Below are 18,076 nucleotides of genomic sequence, written 5' to 3' on the forward strand. Positions count from 1 at the left end.
AAAGAAATGAGGACACCAGAGCAGAAGCCAAACCGGTTCAAGTTTCAGAAAAAATCAAAGAGAGTGGATAGCTGTGGGTTTGGCACATGTGCAGAAAAGCAGAAGACTGATGAATAAGATTTAAGAGAGACTGAAAAAAAAAGGAATGAGAACCAGGCATGTCCAGAATAAAGATGGACTGAATGTGAGAAGACCTGTAGCTGTCAGGCATGACCATCAGAGAAAATTGGCTTTGTTGAAAGTCGGACTTTTCTGGTAAACGAATGTTAAATAAATAAATAAATAAGGTAGGAGAGAAGCACTGAATTGAGAGAGAAGTGGTGACATTTGATAAAACATCCCAAACCATGTAAAAAATGTGGGAAAGGGGGTTGTCAATGATGATGACGATAAGATGTTGGGAACTACCCAAGGCAGCAATGTGCATTTATCCTACGCACTTAAGGTAAAGCACGCATTCTATTTTATTTGGTGCCAGCAGTACAGATTTAAAGTTCATGCCAAACCATATAAATTTGGCAGTAGTCAGGCAGACTGTGAGAGCATAGCTCCTGCCTGTCATATTTAATGCAAAGGTAGCAGGTTTGATTCTATGCCTGTTAAACACAATGCATCTCTCTGTATTCATGACAGGTTAATTGCTGTTGCTTTGACATTATCATTTTGATATGAGGCATGCAATGTCTTATATGGAATATTAGTTTGATTGAGTTTACTCTAATCACTCTCTGCCAGATCACTGATAGTCTTCGAACTGTCAATACCTACAAATCCGTCACCTGTGTATTCCCGTTATAAGTTAGAGGTGCATAAATTTTACTCTCAGGAGCCAGCTTCCTGGTTATACAAATTCTAACTACACTATGATCTCTTTCAGTGATCTATTTTGGAATGCTTAGTCTTTTACAGAGATTCTAAACAAAGGTGACACTTCATCTAGTTCTATTTCCATTATACCATTGTGACGTATCTGATGTGACTCGGGTAATTTTGCAGTGATTTCTCCCCATTTTTCGATGCAGAAAACAAACAAAAAAAATCTTTCTTTGGCAAGGAAGGAGGCTTTTTAAATGAATGGTCAGTTACATCTTGTTCTCTTTCAGAAGCATTTCTTATAGCTGTTTGCAGAGCACTTTGTCTAATATGAAATGCCTCATACCATGTATCAATCTGTCTCATAATGTCTCAGACAAACAATCTTCAAAGTGTCAATCTGCTATTAAGACTGCCTCGCTTTTCCTATGATACCAATAAACCGCTTATTTTTTTGTGTAAATAACTAGCATGTAAAAGTAAATCTTTTAATATTCATATATAAACAATGACATCTATTTCTGCTATGCAAAAATCATTTACTTTCTCTTTGTACAATTGATGTGCAAAAAACACTACACTGCTTTTTCCATATGTGAAAATTGTTTTTGTAGAAAATACTTTCAGTATCTTGAAGTAAATCATGTGCACATTAACTGTCTTTCCACAGAACTAATTTTACAGACAAATACTGATTATTCTCTTTTGTTACACAAAAGCATTCTTTAATGGCTTTACTTTGTCCTCCTTAGAGTAGTAAATTAGATGCTATCTTCTATTTTCATATTAGGAGAGATTATTGTCTCACCTGCTCTTCAACTTTTTCTACCTCTTGCTAAACAGCATTCTGTACTGTTGAAAAGTTGAGGTACAACGGTTAGTGTCATTGTCACTGTGTTGTGCCAAGTTAAACTGCAGTTACATTTTCAATAATACAAAGAAATACATGCAGTAATTGCAAATTTTGTTTTGTGTACATTATAAAAATCACATCCAGGAAATTATATTTTCACAGATAGGTTTATACATAACAGCATCCATTTGAAATGGGATGATTATGTGGTGTATATAGGAAAAGGGGATTATGGATGGATGGATGGATGGATGGATTAACCTTATTACTGTGTTTAACATCCTCAGCATCCCATAGCTTTGACGTAGTTCACCCAAGAGTAACATAGAACTCTTAAACGTTACTGTTTGCTAAAATAAAATAAAATGTTTGCTGAAATAACCAATTGCAAATGGTACCAGTGGTAGATGGTCATATAATGAAAATAATTGGGAGCCCATATTCTCAGGGTGGTTGTGGGTGCAAACTAGCTTGGTGCCTTCACCTGTGGCTGGCTACAAGAATTAATGCATCTAAAGCCATTTGGAAATCCAAAGCTGATATAAGTATATATATATATATATATATATATATATATATATATATATATATATTATATATGTTTTGCTTTAACTGTTTCAGTGATATTTAACAATACTGTGCTGCTCTTAGGTTGTAGCTTTTAACAGTATTCTGCAATACCTGTGTTTTGTGAACATATCTCGGGGTTTAGTTCCAAGGTTTCTTTACTTGTCTTTACTTCTCTTTTGATTCAATCTCCATTTTTATTAAGTACTTTAGCCAAGGCTAAAACCTTGAATAAACAATAAAATCACAACAGTGGTTGAAATGGCAAAGAGCTTTATTAAACATACAAATAAAGACAGTGCATTCAACCAATCTCTATTAGGGCTTCTTCAGAGTCAAACTTTCTAATAAACAAAGCTGACTATAAAAAAAGGGGGGGGAGTCAATTTGGAGTTTGCTGTTAGGGGAAACCATGTGGCAATTTAGACTTAATGCAAATCAAGAGCTGGGTCTGAACGATGGAATTTCAATAGCTTCTATACTCAGAGAACCTTGATGATTTAATACATTTTAGTGTATGTTTGCAGTTTTTTGTTATTTATTTATTGTTGCATAGTACATTATTATTAATGTTATAGGAGTACTGTATTTTAAGTTTTGTGTTTTATTTGATATATAAAATTTTACAAGCATAGGTTGATTGTAATGTTTTTACTAATTAATTAAGTGGCAGGAAATTGGATTATGCAGAATTGTGATATAAAAGGAAGAAGTATGAAGAAGCCCTAATAGAGACTGGGTGAAGTCTTTATTTGTACGTTTAATAAAGTACTACCCTGATTCCACCACTGGTATGGTCCATTTTATTGTTTTTATGGTCCATTTTTATTTAGGTGGGAAATCTTGGTCAGTAGCTCTTTGTGTTTCTTCAAATGAGACTGATTTGTGAGCAGACCTCACCAGGGAGGACTTCACAGTGGGGGTGCTACAGTAGTCCACTGTATTGGTAAGCACCAGATCCAGGATGTTGGCACTCCTTATGGGGCTGTCAACCAGCTGGTCCAGAGCATTGGAGTTAATGAATTTGAGGACCCTTTGGGCAACTGAGTTTGAGCACAAGTAATTTACTTTGTCAATGGATGGGTAGTTAAAGTCACCCAAAACCTTGGTGTACAGCAGAACAAATAGCCTGGTGGTCTGTGGAGTTTTTTCATTTGCAAAACCTTGGTGTATGGTTGTATCTTGATAGACTCAAGTAGATCCAAATAGGCAGAGTGGGTGTCCCAATTCATGGAAGGGGTCCTGTAGCTGGCAATGACTTGAATAGGTGTCCTACCAACGGTTAATTGCACCTGAAGTGTCTCCAGGGAATCATATTGGCAAACCAATCTGTAAGTGTACTTATCTTTAATGAATATTGATACACTGCCTCCTTTAGTTTTTATGCCTTCAGTTTGAGGTCTGAAAATTTGGAAGGAGGTGTAAGCTGGTATGGCTGGGGTGATCGCCACAGCCTTGAACCAGATTTCCATGACTGCACAAATATCTGTGTCTTCCAAGGTGAAGATAGCTTCCAGTGAGTGCAGTTTTGTGTTGAGACTCCTAGCGTTTAGCAGCATAACCTTGAGGTTGTCTTTAGATGGAGTTTTTATGTTGGGAATTTTATCCTTGAGACACTGCCTAAAAAGGAACTACGGGGTTGGCAAGAGCCTTAGCCAGTAGCTGAAATCCTAGGGATGACAGATGAAGACTATCTCTGGCAAAGCATTGAGGTATGTCGATCATGTCACCCAGGCTGACAGATGGTGGATCGCCTTAGAATGACACCAGAAGCTAAGCCAATTATTGAAGTCAATCATTTTCTGTTTGTATTGAAACATCCTGGGTGAAGGTAAAATGCTGCTCAAGACTAGGAACATACATGCCTGAGAGACATAGTCTGAGAGCTGTCATGTCTCTCTTCATATAGTCCAGACAGATACACCTGAAATCATTCACAGCAACATGGACTATGATGGAGTCATAACAGTACCTGATGTTGAGAGACTTGAGTGCATGTGTGATATGGTGTATCCTGGCACCTGACAGACAGCTGACCATGACCTTTTCCTTATCTGACCTGGTGAGAGGGACATCAGTGTGTCTCTCATGATTGAATCAGCTATGACTAATACGTTTGATTTTGTATTTTGCCTTAAGGGTTTGACTGGTGAGGCACTGGTGCATGAGCTGTTATGTATAATGTGTTCTGCAAAGGAAGTATTGTGTATAGAATGCTTGTGTTTGTATTTGGGAGGTCTCTGGTGCTTAGGTATGTTTCTGGTGTGGACCTCTGCATATATAGGTATGTGTGATGTGGGTTTGGGTGGAGTAGGAGGTGAGGTGTGCATGCTGGAAACCCACTCATTGTCATATGTACTGACTGGTGTGTGAGAGAGCCATGGATTCAAGGTTCTTAATATAAACTGCATCTCTCACATGTTGCGTTTGTGTGGACTAGGAGTAAAGGGTTATCGGTGAACATGAGGCAGTTGTTGCACTGTCTCAGGATGCCCATGTCAACGAAGCTGGTTAGAGAAACTGTGGGAAATTGTCTGTCCATATTGATAAGTAAATTTATAAGATCAGGAAAAGAAGTCACACTTAGGAGTGGCTAATGGGTGAGAGGTGTGTTGGTACCTCTGAGGCTAGGCTTAGTGTCCTCCTGACAGTAGAGCAGGGTCAGAAGAAACCTCTGGAGGACCACAAGCAAAGTGCTAAGGGAAAATTTAACAAACAAACCTTTTGCATCTATAACCACCAATGGTAACCACCACTATGTGGCAGTACATGCTGGAGCACCACAAGCAAACAAATGCAAATGCAGTGCTTAAATAAAACAAGAAAATACCCTTTCTAGCTCAAACTCAAACTAGCCAATAAGAATGCTCACTCTGAGCCCTACTCCAATCACCATTGAACAGATGGGACCCAAACAGCACTCTCCTCATACAATGGTGCAGAAGGGCCTTCACCAACAAGGTTGGCTTGATGTTGATGCTCAGAAGTTACAAAACAGACCCAGAAATAGCAAACTTGGAACTGGGCAATGCTACAGCTGAACTAGTACAGTGTACAGTAAAATGTGACAAAAATAGTTCAGACAATTCAAACAGACAGTGGAATGCAAATACAAATTAAAAGTGCAATATTAGAGCAAAAACAGGCACTTATAGTTAGTTGGAAGTAATGGATGCCTCAGTTATTTCAATATCTCAGTAAAGAGCTGGTTTTATTGCTCAAGTGATACCAAACAGTCTAGATTTGGAGAGTCTGAATCTAACCTATGCTATAAAATGCAGAGGTACTAGAAATTCAGAGTGCATGAAATCACAGTCACAACAGCAGAAAGCAATTTAAATAATGCAGCAATTCACCAGCAATTTCCAGCATAGAAGGTGTAGGCCACACTGTCCCACCACAAGAGTCTGGACCGCAAACCGTACCAATGTAAACCAACTGGTTTTGGTGCACAATTGCTTAAGCCAGAACTAAGACATCTCAGAATAACAAACACAATATGCCTTCACAAAGCAATTTCCAGCTAGAAAGGTGTAGGCTATACTCTCCTGCCTCAAGAGTCTAGACCACCAATCTTCCTAATGTAAAATAACTGGTTTGGAAGCTAAGTGCTTAAACCAGAAAAAAGACATTTAGAACAACAGGCACAATAGGCCATCATTCAGCAATTCCCAGCTCAGAAGGGCAGAGGCTACACTGTCCTCCCACAGACCTTCTTAATGTAAAATAATTGGCCTGAAGCCCAAGTTCTTTAACCAAAACTAAGACACTTAGAGTAGCAATTACAACTTAATCAGGCTACTAACAAGCAGTAATAAACACAGCAGAATAAATGTAATTGAACACTTTAAGAACAAGTAGTAAAAGCAAGATAAAGTGAAAAAGTAGGAAGAGACACAAAAACAGTAAAAGCCGCTGAATAAATTTTTTTTTCATTAAATAGGAAGGGAGGAAACAGAAGATAATTCAAGGTTAAGAAACTAAGGGAGTGGGCCTTCCCAAATGATCTCACTGTAAACAACAGAATGAGCTGAATACTATTAAAAACTACAACCTAAGAGCAGCACAGTATTGTTAAATATCACTGAAATAGTTAGAGCAAAAATATATATATTTATATCAGCTGTGAATTTTAAAATGGCTTTAGCAGTGATTCTTGTAGCCAGCCACAGGTGAAGGCACAAAAGAGCAGAAACTTACAGACTTAACTAATTTATCTCAACAGGCTGAAAGGCTTTTCTAAAGTTAAACTCTCAGGGCAATCAGCTCATTTGAAGTAACTACCACACCTGACTTCCCCAGCAGCAACTAAACTAAAAAACTTCTCCAAAACAGATTATAACCTCTTACAGGATTGTATAAATAGCTTCACTGCACCTCCTCCCTCAGATGGAACTGGCAAATATCCTGAGCTCTACACCAATGCTTTATACGAACACCTGTATACCTACATTGGCTCAGCCATACCTGATAGAACCAAAACAAGATCCTCAAGGAAGAGCAAACCTGCCTGGTGGACAACTGCCATTAACAGGCTTTACAATAACAGGAAAAAATTGCTGCGCCCCCACACCACACCACACCCCACCACTCCCTAATCGTAAATTATATATACCAACTCCAAGGTCGTACTACAGTGGGGGAAAAGGTTAATTTCCTAACCCCACTGTAGTGCGATCTTGGAGTTGGTATATTTAAGTAAGGGGTGTGGGGGCAGAGCCCTCCACTTGGGGGTGCAGGGGGGGCTTGCCCCCCTGCAGAAACATAGTAAACAGTGTGCAGGGATGTTATTTATAGTTGCTTTGCAGTTTTCAATGTTTTGAGATTCGATGTTATGACTTTTAGATGTTTTGAGGTTTAGATGTTATGATCATTCAATGTTTTGATAGGTAACCATTGCCTTTCCTTATGTTTAAGTCTATTTGTGGTACCATTTCACTCCAGACACTTTTTTACTGTGCTTTTATATTAGGAGGATTGGGATTAATCATCTAGTGGCATTAGGTGTTTACCTGGTTTATCTGAGTTGGGAAGCACACAAAAGAGCTCAAAGTGTAGTCATTTTATTAGCTCAGTAGTCAGTTTTCTACATTTCCAGTTCTGGTAAATTTATTTGCACATTTACATGGAGCTGATCTCTGTCTCAGTGACCTGTACAGAAGCAAACATCTGGAAACATTGCTTATTTTCATTATACTGTGAGAGTTTACTATGCTATTTATTGTTTTTTTTTTTATTTATTTAAATTTAAAGTTGCATTTTCACACTGCTCTAAGGGCTGCTGCTCTGCACTGAAATACATTGTATCTAGTGTGTCTTAGTTAGAATTATGCATCTGTTTAAGTTTCCCTAACACCTGACATCCAAACTAGTTATTTTACATTAAGAGGGTCAAAGTCTGCAATCTTGTGGCAGTAGAGGGCTGATTTCATCTATCTGAGCTGGGAATTGCTGATGGTAAGCTCATTGTGTGTTTACCTGATTGGCCTTAAGGCATAATTAGTGCAAAACTGCTTTTTTCTGATTGTTTATAAGCCTAGTGTTTGAGAAAAGCTGCTCTTTTCTCAGTGGTCTTGTATACATGCAATCAACAGAAGTTGAAATTACCCAATAAGAAACCCCATGGAACGTTACCTCAGTCCTGCATTACTCACGGGACAACTAGTTTGTGCATGAGCAGCATTTACACATTTAGATAGGACTATTTAGGTCTACCTTACCTTATTATAGCACCTAGGAGTATTGCTGCTCAGAGAGCATCTGGTTTGGGCACTAGGCAGCATCACTGCTTAGATTAGCTGCAGATTACACCAGTTAAGCACCCTTCCCTCATCCAGTTACAAGCACCCTCCACTCCTATCCCTTGCAAGTACACATTAGGACCTGCAGCCATCTATGGGCACTTTCCTGCTGTCTCTGCATCCAGCTTGGTGGGCATGGGCATAGTGAGGCAATGTAACAATTGCCTTATGTACACTGACCACCTAATTCTTGAACAGATGAATACAGTATGTGAGAGATATGGTTACACATTGACACTGGAGGCTAGACTCTCACAGATAGACACAAAAAGCAGCAAACAAATTGTCAGCAACTAACCCAAATCACTCACCGCAGTCACAAAGGACCACACACAAAGACCCACACCCACATATGTGCAGATGCTCACATGTAACTTACTCAAACCTCAAAGGTCTCTCAGGCACAGTCCTGTGAAACTCTGGATGTACACAAACAAGACAATTCCCCATCAAAAGACATAAAGCCACATCTCATTGTGTCTCGACTACCAAGCCCATAAGGTGAAGCACTCCACAACCCAGTATTCTGGTCATAGGAGACTCCATTGTGAGACACACTGATGTCCCTTTTACCAGGCTGGATAAGGAAAAGGTTACAGTTAGTTGCCTGACAGGGGGCAGGATCCACCAGATCATGCAAGCACTCGGGTCATTTACCCTCAAGTACCAGTATGACTCAGTCATAGTCCATGTGGGCATGAATGGCCTGAGATGTACCTCCTTTGACTATATGAAGAGAGACATGATTGAGTTCTCAGAATATGTGTCACAGGCAGGCAAGAGCCTAGGATTGAGCAGATAGACATAAAAAAGCAACAAACAGGTTGTCAACGATTAACACACATCACTCACTGCACCCACAAGGGACCACACATAGACCCACACCCACATATGTGGAGATGCTCACATGTAACTTACCCAAACCTCAAAGGCCTCTCCAAGGATGATGCCACAATACCAGCACAAAATGACTGACTTTAACAATTGTCTTAGCTACTAGGGTCATTCCAAAGGAGTCCTGACCTAATTCAGCTGTGTCAAGGACAGGTCATGCCTACTGAATCTGATGAATTTCTTTGAGAAAGTCAGTAAGCTCATGGATGAGGTTAAAACAGTACATACCACCTACCTCGACATGGCCGAGGCATTTGGCACAATTCTTCACTCAGGCATTATAAACAAATTCACAAAACTGGGCACAAATCCCTATGTCACCAGATGGATAGCCAATTGGCTCATGGACAGAACACATATGGTTAAAGTGGGTGAATTCAGATCCAGAAGGAGACCAGTTACTTGTGTTGTGCCACAGGGTTCAGTGCTGAGACCACTCCTGTTCAGAATATACTTCTCTGAAATCAAGTCTAATGTGGAAGGCCTCTGGATGCCAAAGTTTGCCAACAACTGCAAGCTAAGGGCAATCATTGAATTCCTTGGTGATGTAGATATCCTTCAGGAGGATCTACATCAGACAAATGATTGGTGACAGAACTTTGGCCTAAAAACTAAATTTGAAAAAATGCACTGTCATACCCTTTGGGAAGTAAAATACCCCTGCAAATTACAAAAACAATAGCAGACCTGTAAGAGTAGACTCAGAGGTGAGAGATCTAGGTAGCCTGAAGTTTGACTTTCACATGTTCACAGTGGTGAGGACGTCCTTCTGTGTGTCACAAATTGTATGTAAAGTTATGGCATCCAGATCCAATTAAATTGTAGTCCTACTGTACGCAGCCCTCAATAGACCAATAATCAAGTAAACTGCATCATTTGGCATGTACTTGACTAAGCACTTCCAGCAGATGGATCGACCTCAGAGGGTTTTCACAGTGAAAATACAGGGTATAAACAACATGTCCTTTATCTATACACTAAAAGCCCTATCCCTTTAATCTGCCTCTTACTGATTATTAAGTGGTGACCTATGCCTGACCTACAAGGCACTCACAAATCCAGACCTGATGGAGCTGCTACACGTCCACAAGTCAGACAGCACGAGGATCACCTGATCAGTGACTCAAACAAAATATGCTGGAGAGACAGATATGTGAACAGAGATTATCCCTTCTTTGGAAGAGGCTTCCTATTCATATCAGGCAGAGCCTTCCTTGGCCATCTTTAAATGCAATTTGGAAAAATGGATGGGGAATCGCAAATTCACACCTGGAGTATTGCCTATGTCCCTTATGGAGAAGGGCAGTCTGTAAGAAACTCAAGGCATAGGCACAAACCCATGCCATCCAATTGCCCCTAACACCATATATTGGGTAAAATAAGGTTATACTGGCTAGGCTTGTAAGGGCTCTTGAGCCATTAGATTCCCAGAGTCATGGATTCATAGACTGTTACTAGGCTAATGATGTGGGGAGCCTTTCTAAGCCTAGCCAAGTTTTCCCAAAAGAATAATGATATCCTGTATCCAAACAGGAAATTAAGGTCCAGGCATTTCTAAGCTACCCCTGTTCATAAGGGACATGGGTGCCAGGCCTGGTGTAAATTTTGTATTCCCTATCCACTGGGTAATAAACAAACTCAACTTCACACTGGTGGGAAGCCAGTTCCATAGGAGGAACAGTCTCTGGGACACATAGCTGTCTCTCCAGCATGCTCTGTTTAAGTCACAGACTAAACTCAAGTCCCTAGACCTTGCATTTCAGGTACTCTTTGACTTATAAATATGCAGGAGATTCATAAGTGTGGGGTTTGCTGATGCCTTGTAAGCCAGACACAGATCACCACTCAGCAATCTATAGGAGACTAAGTAGAGGAAAAGGGCTTTAAGGTGCTCTGCATAAGGCAGGTTTGTTACGCCTTGTATTCTTTTTGTAAGGAACCTCTGCAGTCACTCTAGTTGCTGCATATGCCAGATCAAGTGCATACCAAAGGGAGCATTGTACTCTATGACTGGTCTGATAAGGGTGGAGTACAGTGAGATAATGACATCTTTGATCTAGATGCCATGTCCTTTCTTAAGTTGCGCAACATAAAAGGATTTCCTCACCTTTGTGGCCACGTGGTGGCCGAAGGTAAGGCTACTATCCATGTGCATACCCAGAACCCTTACTACTGAGTCATCTCTTAGGGACAGATTGTCAACATGGTAATTAGCTGGGAAGGTTGACTTCCCAAAGGCTACAATTATGCATTTCTTTGCATTTAGTTTAAGACCATGGCTTTGGCACCATTTCTTAGTCATAGATAAACCTTCTTGAAGAATGCTAGTGTTTGCAGGGGAGTCGATGATAACCCCCAGCTTGCAATCATCTGCAAACTTAGTCAACCATAAACCTTCATCATTTACTTCCATTTCAGAGAAATAGATGCCAAAAAGGAGTAGGCCCAGTACAGAGCCCTGGTGGCCTCCACTAGTGACTGGTCTCATGGTAGTGGTGGCCTCACCTATTTTGACCTCCTTTGTCCTATCAGAGAACCTGTTGGCTATCCTGAGAGTGATAAAAGGGTTTATACCTAAATTAGTGAGCTTGTCTATAATGCCTGAGAGTAGTATTGTATCAAAAGCCTTGGCCATGTCAAGGTAAGCTATGTGTACAGTCTTGCCATCATCCAAAGCTGTGGTGACCGTCTCAAAAAAGTCTACCAGATTTAATAAGCATGACCTTCCTTTAACAAAGACAAACTCTGATGGGTCCAGTGTTTGCAGGTTACCTATGTCATCATTAATCATGTTCAGGATGATTCTTGCCTTATGAGGCTAGTAAGACTTATGGGCCTGTAGTTACTTCAGATCAGTGGCTGGACCTCCTTTGTGCAGGGGAATGACTGTAGCTATCTTCCATTCCTTAGACACAAAAGCTGACTGTAGGCTCCAGTTGAAAAGTGATTCAAGTGGACCAGAAAGGTCATGTTTCATGCTATTTATAAAACATCCCAGGATGCTATCGGGGCCCATCAATGCTGTGTTTTTGGCCTTGGAAAATGTATTGATGACCTGTTCCCTAGTAAAGGTTGGGGGGGATTGTGGTGTGTGGTATTTCCTTTGGACTATCAAGTGAGTGGGGGGGTGACATTAATATCAATCAGCTGGTATATAGAGCAGCATTTTTGACAATGTGTGAAAGGCATAAGAATATAATGAGAGCTTTCTCTATGTGGATTTGAACCCACACCTAGCCAAGATATACGCATGTTGTTCTGTGTTGTTTTACAGGCTGAGATAACAGCCACCTCTACAGGCTGAGCAAACAGCCTAGTAATCTCCTATGAACCTATGAACCTATTAATAGATTTAAACCTACATAGAGCACTCTCTGAAAGCTAGAAGTGATAGATTCAACTTTTGAGCTGTCATGGGGATTTAAAAATACTTCATCCACCCATCATTATTTGCGTTTATATGTGAGACAAGCTTCAATGCTTAATACCAATGCATGTGGCTAGGACATTGTACATGATAAGCAACTCCTTGATATGGCTGCTTTGCAGACCCATGGCCAAAGTGCTTTTGAATATCTTGTGGCCAGATTAAAGTACGTGTAGCTGAGGTAAACACTGAATGTGCATGACTCCTCTGGTTGTAAGCCCATCTATATAGATGAGAAAATAACTTTGATAATGTGCTGATGTACTATGCAGCAATATGCATGCAGAGAAGTATTCCATGAAAGGGAAAATGTCAGGGGTGGCTATGGGTGAAGAGAAGAGTTTGCACTATAGCAGCAGAAACAACAGAGACAAATAATAAAGTGCTTAGTAAGCTGACAATCAAAGTAGGGCTGAAAATCACAGTGAAGAATATGGTGTAACAATTCTTGAATGTGGAATAATTTGAATCCTAGACAGGAGAGGTGGGATTTAGTAATGTAACATGATGTAGTGACCTCCACCAGTCCTGGCAACATCAGAGTGTGAGCAGTGGACCAGAACTATAATGTGAATGCCATTAGAAAGGAAAATGTGATTTCCTCAGGGGAGTAAACACTTGAATTCAATCAACTTGGCCATATATTCTCAGTTGCATAGCAAGGGGAGCCACAGAAGCAGTCAGAGTAAAAGGTGTTATAAAGCACATATATTAGGGGAATATAGCATATCTCCAGACTGACAACAAGAAAGGGATTTTAAACCACAACTGTCTCAGTGATCTTCTTTATACCAGTACAATAGCAAGGGGAGCCACAGAAGCAAAAGAAATGTGTCAAAAAACATACATATCGGAGAAATGTATCACATTTGCAGACTGACAGCAAGAAAAGAAAGATAGGCTTTAAAGGCTCTAATCCCATGCTTTTCTTAGTAATAATTTCTATATCACTGCATTAGCAACAGGAGCCACAGAAGCAATGGGAGTGAATGGTGTCATAACATACTCATATTAGGGGAATATATTACATTTGTAGACTGCAAATTGAGCATTGTAAAACAATATACAACCCTCAGGTGATGAGAACTCCAGACCCACTGCATTGACACAGTACTAGTTATTTCATGAGTACTCTGAGCCACTGAAGCAGTTAAAGGTGTTACCTTTACTTTTGGTCAGATTTACCTGGTGGCATGAAGTGGCATTTAACACAGTTGCATGACCAATGGCAATATCCATAAAATATGACAAGTGTAAGGACTGGACTTTATTTTTGCTACAGGGCAAGTCTCATTTGTTACACATTGGTTGTACATGTGCATCAACATTTATCTCTGCAACCTGTTGTAACATATGAACACAGAAAAAGGATTTTGTTTTATAAGTCCTGTGTGGGTATGTGCATGCTGTGTTCATCTATTTTTGACCAGATTAAAGACTGCAAATGGGAGTATAGGATAGAGATGAAAAGGGGAAGCAAGCAGAGAGTAGAGCACAAAGTGAGCAGATAAATAATGAGCAGAGAGGAGGTGAGGCAGGAGCATTTTTTTGGGTGGGGCAGATGCCCTTTTATTTATGTATTTATTTATTTATTTATGTATTTATTTAGTTAGAGAAAGGAAAGTTGAGGAAGGAAGTCAGGGAAGTAAGAGGTTGGTAAGGGGGTAGTTAAGGCACAAGGAAAGACAGACATGACTAACATGGTGTGGAGTAACACAATGAGGGAGTAGAATACAATGGTAAAGGAAACATCAGACAATCAGAGAGAAGACAACGGTGAGAGGAAGATTGTACAGCATACAGGGGTGAGCAAGGTATGGACATGTAAAGGAGGGAAAAACAGTTTAGGGGATAGGACTGGGTGTTTAAAGATGCAGTCTCTGTTAGCCTAGACCTAGAAAGAGATAACTCATCACCTTAGGGACCATCACCACTGGGTCATGGCTAAGAAGGGTAGAGTCAGCACTGGGCAGGGATGTAACTAAATGAGCTGCTGGTGCATGGTCTCTGGGAGACAGAGGCAAGCATCCGACCACCTGCCTATTATCTATCCCACCAGCTTTCCCCGTTCCTGATGGGTGACAAAAGTTTCACCTCCACTCACATTGCTACTGTCGAGTATGACTATACCATCCTACAGTACAGAGCTACCTGATGTAAGGGGTGCAAGTAGGGTGCAAGGTGTGTAGGTGACTTTGTCCGGCTGGGACCCAGATCTGTTGGGTACCTCTGCTGATGGTGGCAGTAGTGGTAGGGCCACTGCTGCCACCTGTGGGGGATGACCAGTCTTGCTGATGGGAGAGTTGATGGTTGATGTACTGCTGCATATAATAACAGAAATGGAGACACAGAAAAAAATAACTCAAATAAATGTATGAAAGAAAAAAGCAGTGACAAAGAGGGTGAGGTAGAGAAATCCAAACATAATGTATATATTGTATTTTTAACTATGTTGATACTGAAACAGTAAAGCATAATAACCTTTTAATGGTAGGACTAACACAGGCATGTCATTAACTTGTTTGCTTGTTCATAACATATGGAGTAGGGAGCCTAAGCCAAACATTATCCTCACTTGCAGACTGACATAAGAGAATGCTAAATGCACATATACACACTAAACATGCTATTCACACAATAATTATGTTCAACACAGGTGATATACATACAAGGGACATATACTTCTATTATATATTGTGAAATGTTCAACAAGCTACTGCTAGCAATGGATATTGCATATGTGGACCTGGTATTGGTAAATTGATATTAATGGGGAAGAGAAATATACTTTGCAATGACAACAAGGCTTTTTTGGTGTATGGGGGGGTGGTGAACATGCAGACATTCTAACAATGTCTGTGCACATAGCCTTAACATGATGAACCACTTGTCCACCTATACAGTCAGAGTTCTGCAGAAGCGCCCTTCTAACACTGTCAGTCATATTACTATACTTGAGCCATGCCAGAACTGACAGATGTGGTACGGCTATATGCAAGTTATGCATAACTATTTTTAACAGCTACAAGTGTTGCAATGCTAACAGAGAATTTGTTTAAGACCACACTGCTCTAGTCTGCTCCTGTGCATGTTCTTATTTATTTCAATCCCTGCACAACCTAGATGCATCTTCTTCTTCTTCTTCTTCTTTCGGCTTTTCCCGGTTAGGGGTCGCCACAGCGGATCACCTTGTCTGCTCATGATTGGCAGTGGAGTTTGACAGTGTTGAGTTGCCAGCCCGGCACCCAACCTTCCACAGAAGGCACACACATGCACACACTCACACCTAGGGCCAATTTAGAGTGTCCAATCAACCTACAGCATGTCTTTGGGATGTGGGAGGAAACCAGAACACCCGGAGGAAACCCACGTGACCACAGGGAGGACATGCAGACTCCGCACAGAAGGCACCCCAGCCGAAGATCAAACTAGAGAACCTCTTGCTGTAGGCGGCAATGCTAACCGCTGCACCACCATGGCTGCCCCACAACCTAGAGGCATAAATGGGCATAATGAGAAATTGGATGGCAGCATGCACTGGCAGGTTATCCTAAAAGATGTTATACTTCAAGGACTGATGTGGTAATTGCTCATTAAATTCAGCTTTCCATTGGCCAAGGAGGTCATCTTTATGTCAACTCATTTCACTGCAATGGTGACAGCACTTTTCCTCCATGCATGGGATGCTAGTTGCATGGGTGACAGCCTTGAGCAAACTATTCCAGGCATCACTTTTTTACTGTGACAAGGTATAGCCTCCTGCAAGAGCCTCTGGCTGTAATGCTTATGAAGGATGTCCAGAAAAATCTTCATCTCTACCTCATACCACTTCTGTGTTCTAACAGAAGCACTACCTTCACCTTCTGCAGCCATAATTGTCTTACCATCAAATATCTCAGGAAAGTTAACACAGAATCAGTGCCCAAAACATTTCCCACTTGTCTCAGCTTCTGGGCAACTCATTTGCATATTGGATGGCAAACTAATAAAATACAGGTACTGTATTACTATGCTTCCAATGACACATTAAGGTGTGAACCATGTCGGCTCTCCATTCATCTGTTTGCTGCTAAGAATACATTTTCAATAGTGACTTCATATTCAGATGTTTAATTCTGGGATGACAATTCTCTCCATCCGAATATAACTGGCTCAGAGTAGGGGCACAGTCTCTATGCCTGTGGATACCCAAGAAACACACTGATGCAAAACTGGACTGGTTGATCAGGATACTATAGATTAGAGAAGTGTGCCCCCCCCAGTCAGAGATGTCTGTATCTACCCCTAGAATTTGTGGTTGCAGAGTGCTCACAATGAGGGTACTAGCTGGAGATATGATTACAACCCTCCCTCAAGGTTCTACTTTTTATTTTTTTTACTTATTTAGTGTCAGGTGTCAGTAGCTGCCACCCAATATATGGCATGTCATGGCAGAGTTAATGAGGGAGATCCAGGCTGTCAATGCTGACCAGCTGGACTGCATGACCCATATGTGTGGTTCATTGTAGAAACTGACTCACACATTAGACCATCAGCGTCTGCTCTGGGTCATCTGTTAGGAGTGAGATGTTGCCCTCATGGCTGGTCATCTGTCATATCTGCAGATGATAGCAAACATGGCTGTGATGTTTGAGATCCTGCTCCTGCAGTATTAGTGGTTACACAGAAATTTTAATCATGAAGGTGTCACCAACCAAGAGATGGCATTGCAGTGGTTTGTGGCCATCATCATGGTAATATATCATACAGTGCATCAATATCTAGCCAAGGTCATGGTATAGCCAGTACAACTCCTGGCAGAACCAGCTCTAGTGAGTGGGGATATACATGGGAGATAGTCGTTTCTAGCACTGCCTTCTCAAAACACACACACACACACACACACACACACACACACACACACACACACACACACACACACACACACGCACGCACGCACACACACACACACACACACACACACACACACACACACACACTACCTTAAACCCGGGATATCCACACACCCACTGAACCTAGCATTTCTACATATTCAGCCCTCCCAAAGCAAGTTCTCACACTACCCAGCAATGCCATTTTTATATGCTGCAGTTTAACTTCCCTGTGAAAGACATGCAGTCAGCTACTTCCTCATTCACCTGTACAAATGATGACAACTGTGCCCTGCTCTTTGCATATTGTTATTTGGGTTTCTTTTCTAATGTAAAGCATGACCAGCACATGTATGGTAGGCACAGTCTGGTAATTTTACATTCATCAGTTTTACTGTAGTGTGTCTGTTTAACTCTTTTATAGTTATGTTGTAAAGCTATATGCAATCTTCTGCTTCTTTGCTCATGCCACAGCATACTGTGCCCACCTCTGTCTTCCATGGTCATCCCCTGCTGCTGGCTCCTCCTCTGTCTCCTGTCAACTGTGACCCTGCAAGAGGCCACCTGCTGTAATTGCTTCCTAACTGTAATATTATTTATCATAGCATACGCGGTTAGTATTTTGGCACACGTGATAAGACCATACTCCAGAGCACCACCGGACATATCCAGGCAGCAGAAACTTTATCTCAGCAGTTCAAACACATGATATTTAATATTTCTGCTTTGCAATAGTGAACAGTTGTAACCTGGTCAGCTTGATTGTGTGAATTTCTGATGTCTGTCATGAGCCAGTGTTCTAGGGCTGCTTATCCGTCATCACCTACAAGATTGGCCTGTGGAAATTCAC

This window comes from Protopterus annectens, chromosome 4.part0 (assembly GCF_019279795.1).
Source record: "Protopterus annectens isolate FY-2018-M chromosome 4.part0, PAN1.0, whole genome shotgun sequence".
Classification (NCBI taxonomy): domain Eukaryota; kingdom Metazoa; phylum Chordata; order Ceratodontiformes; family Protopteridae; genus Protopterus; species Protopterus annectens.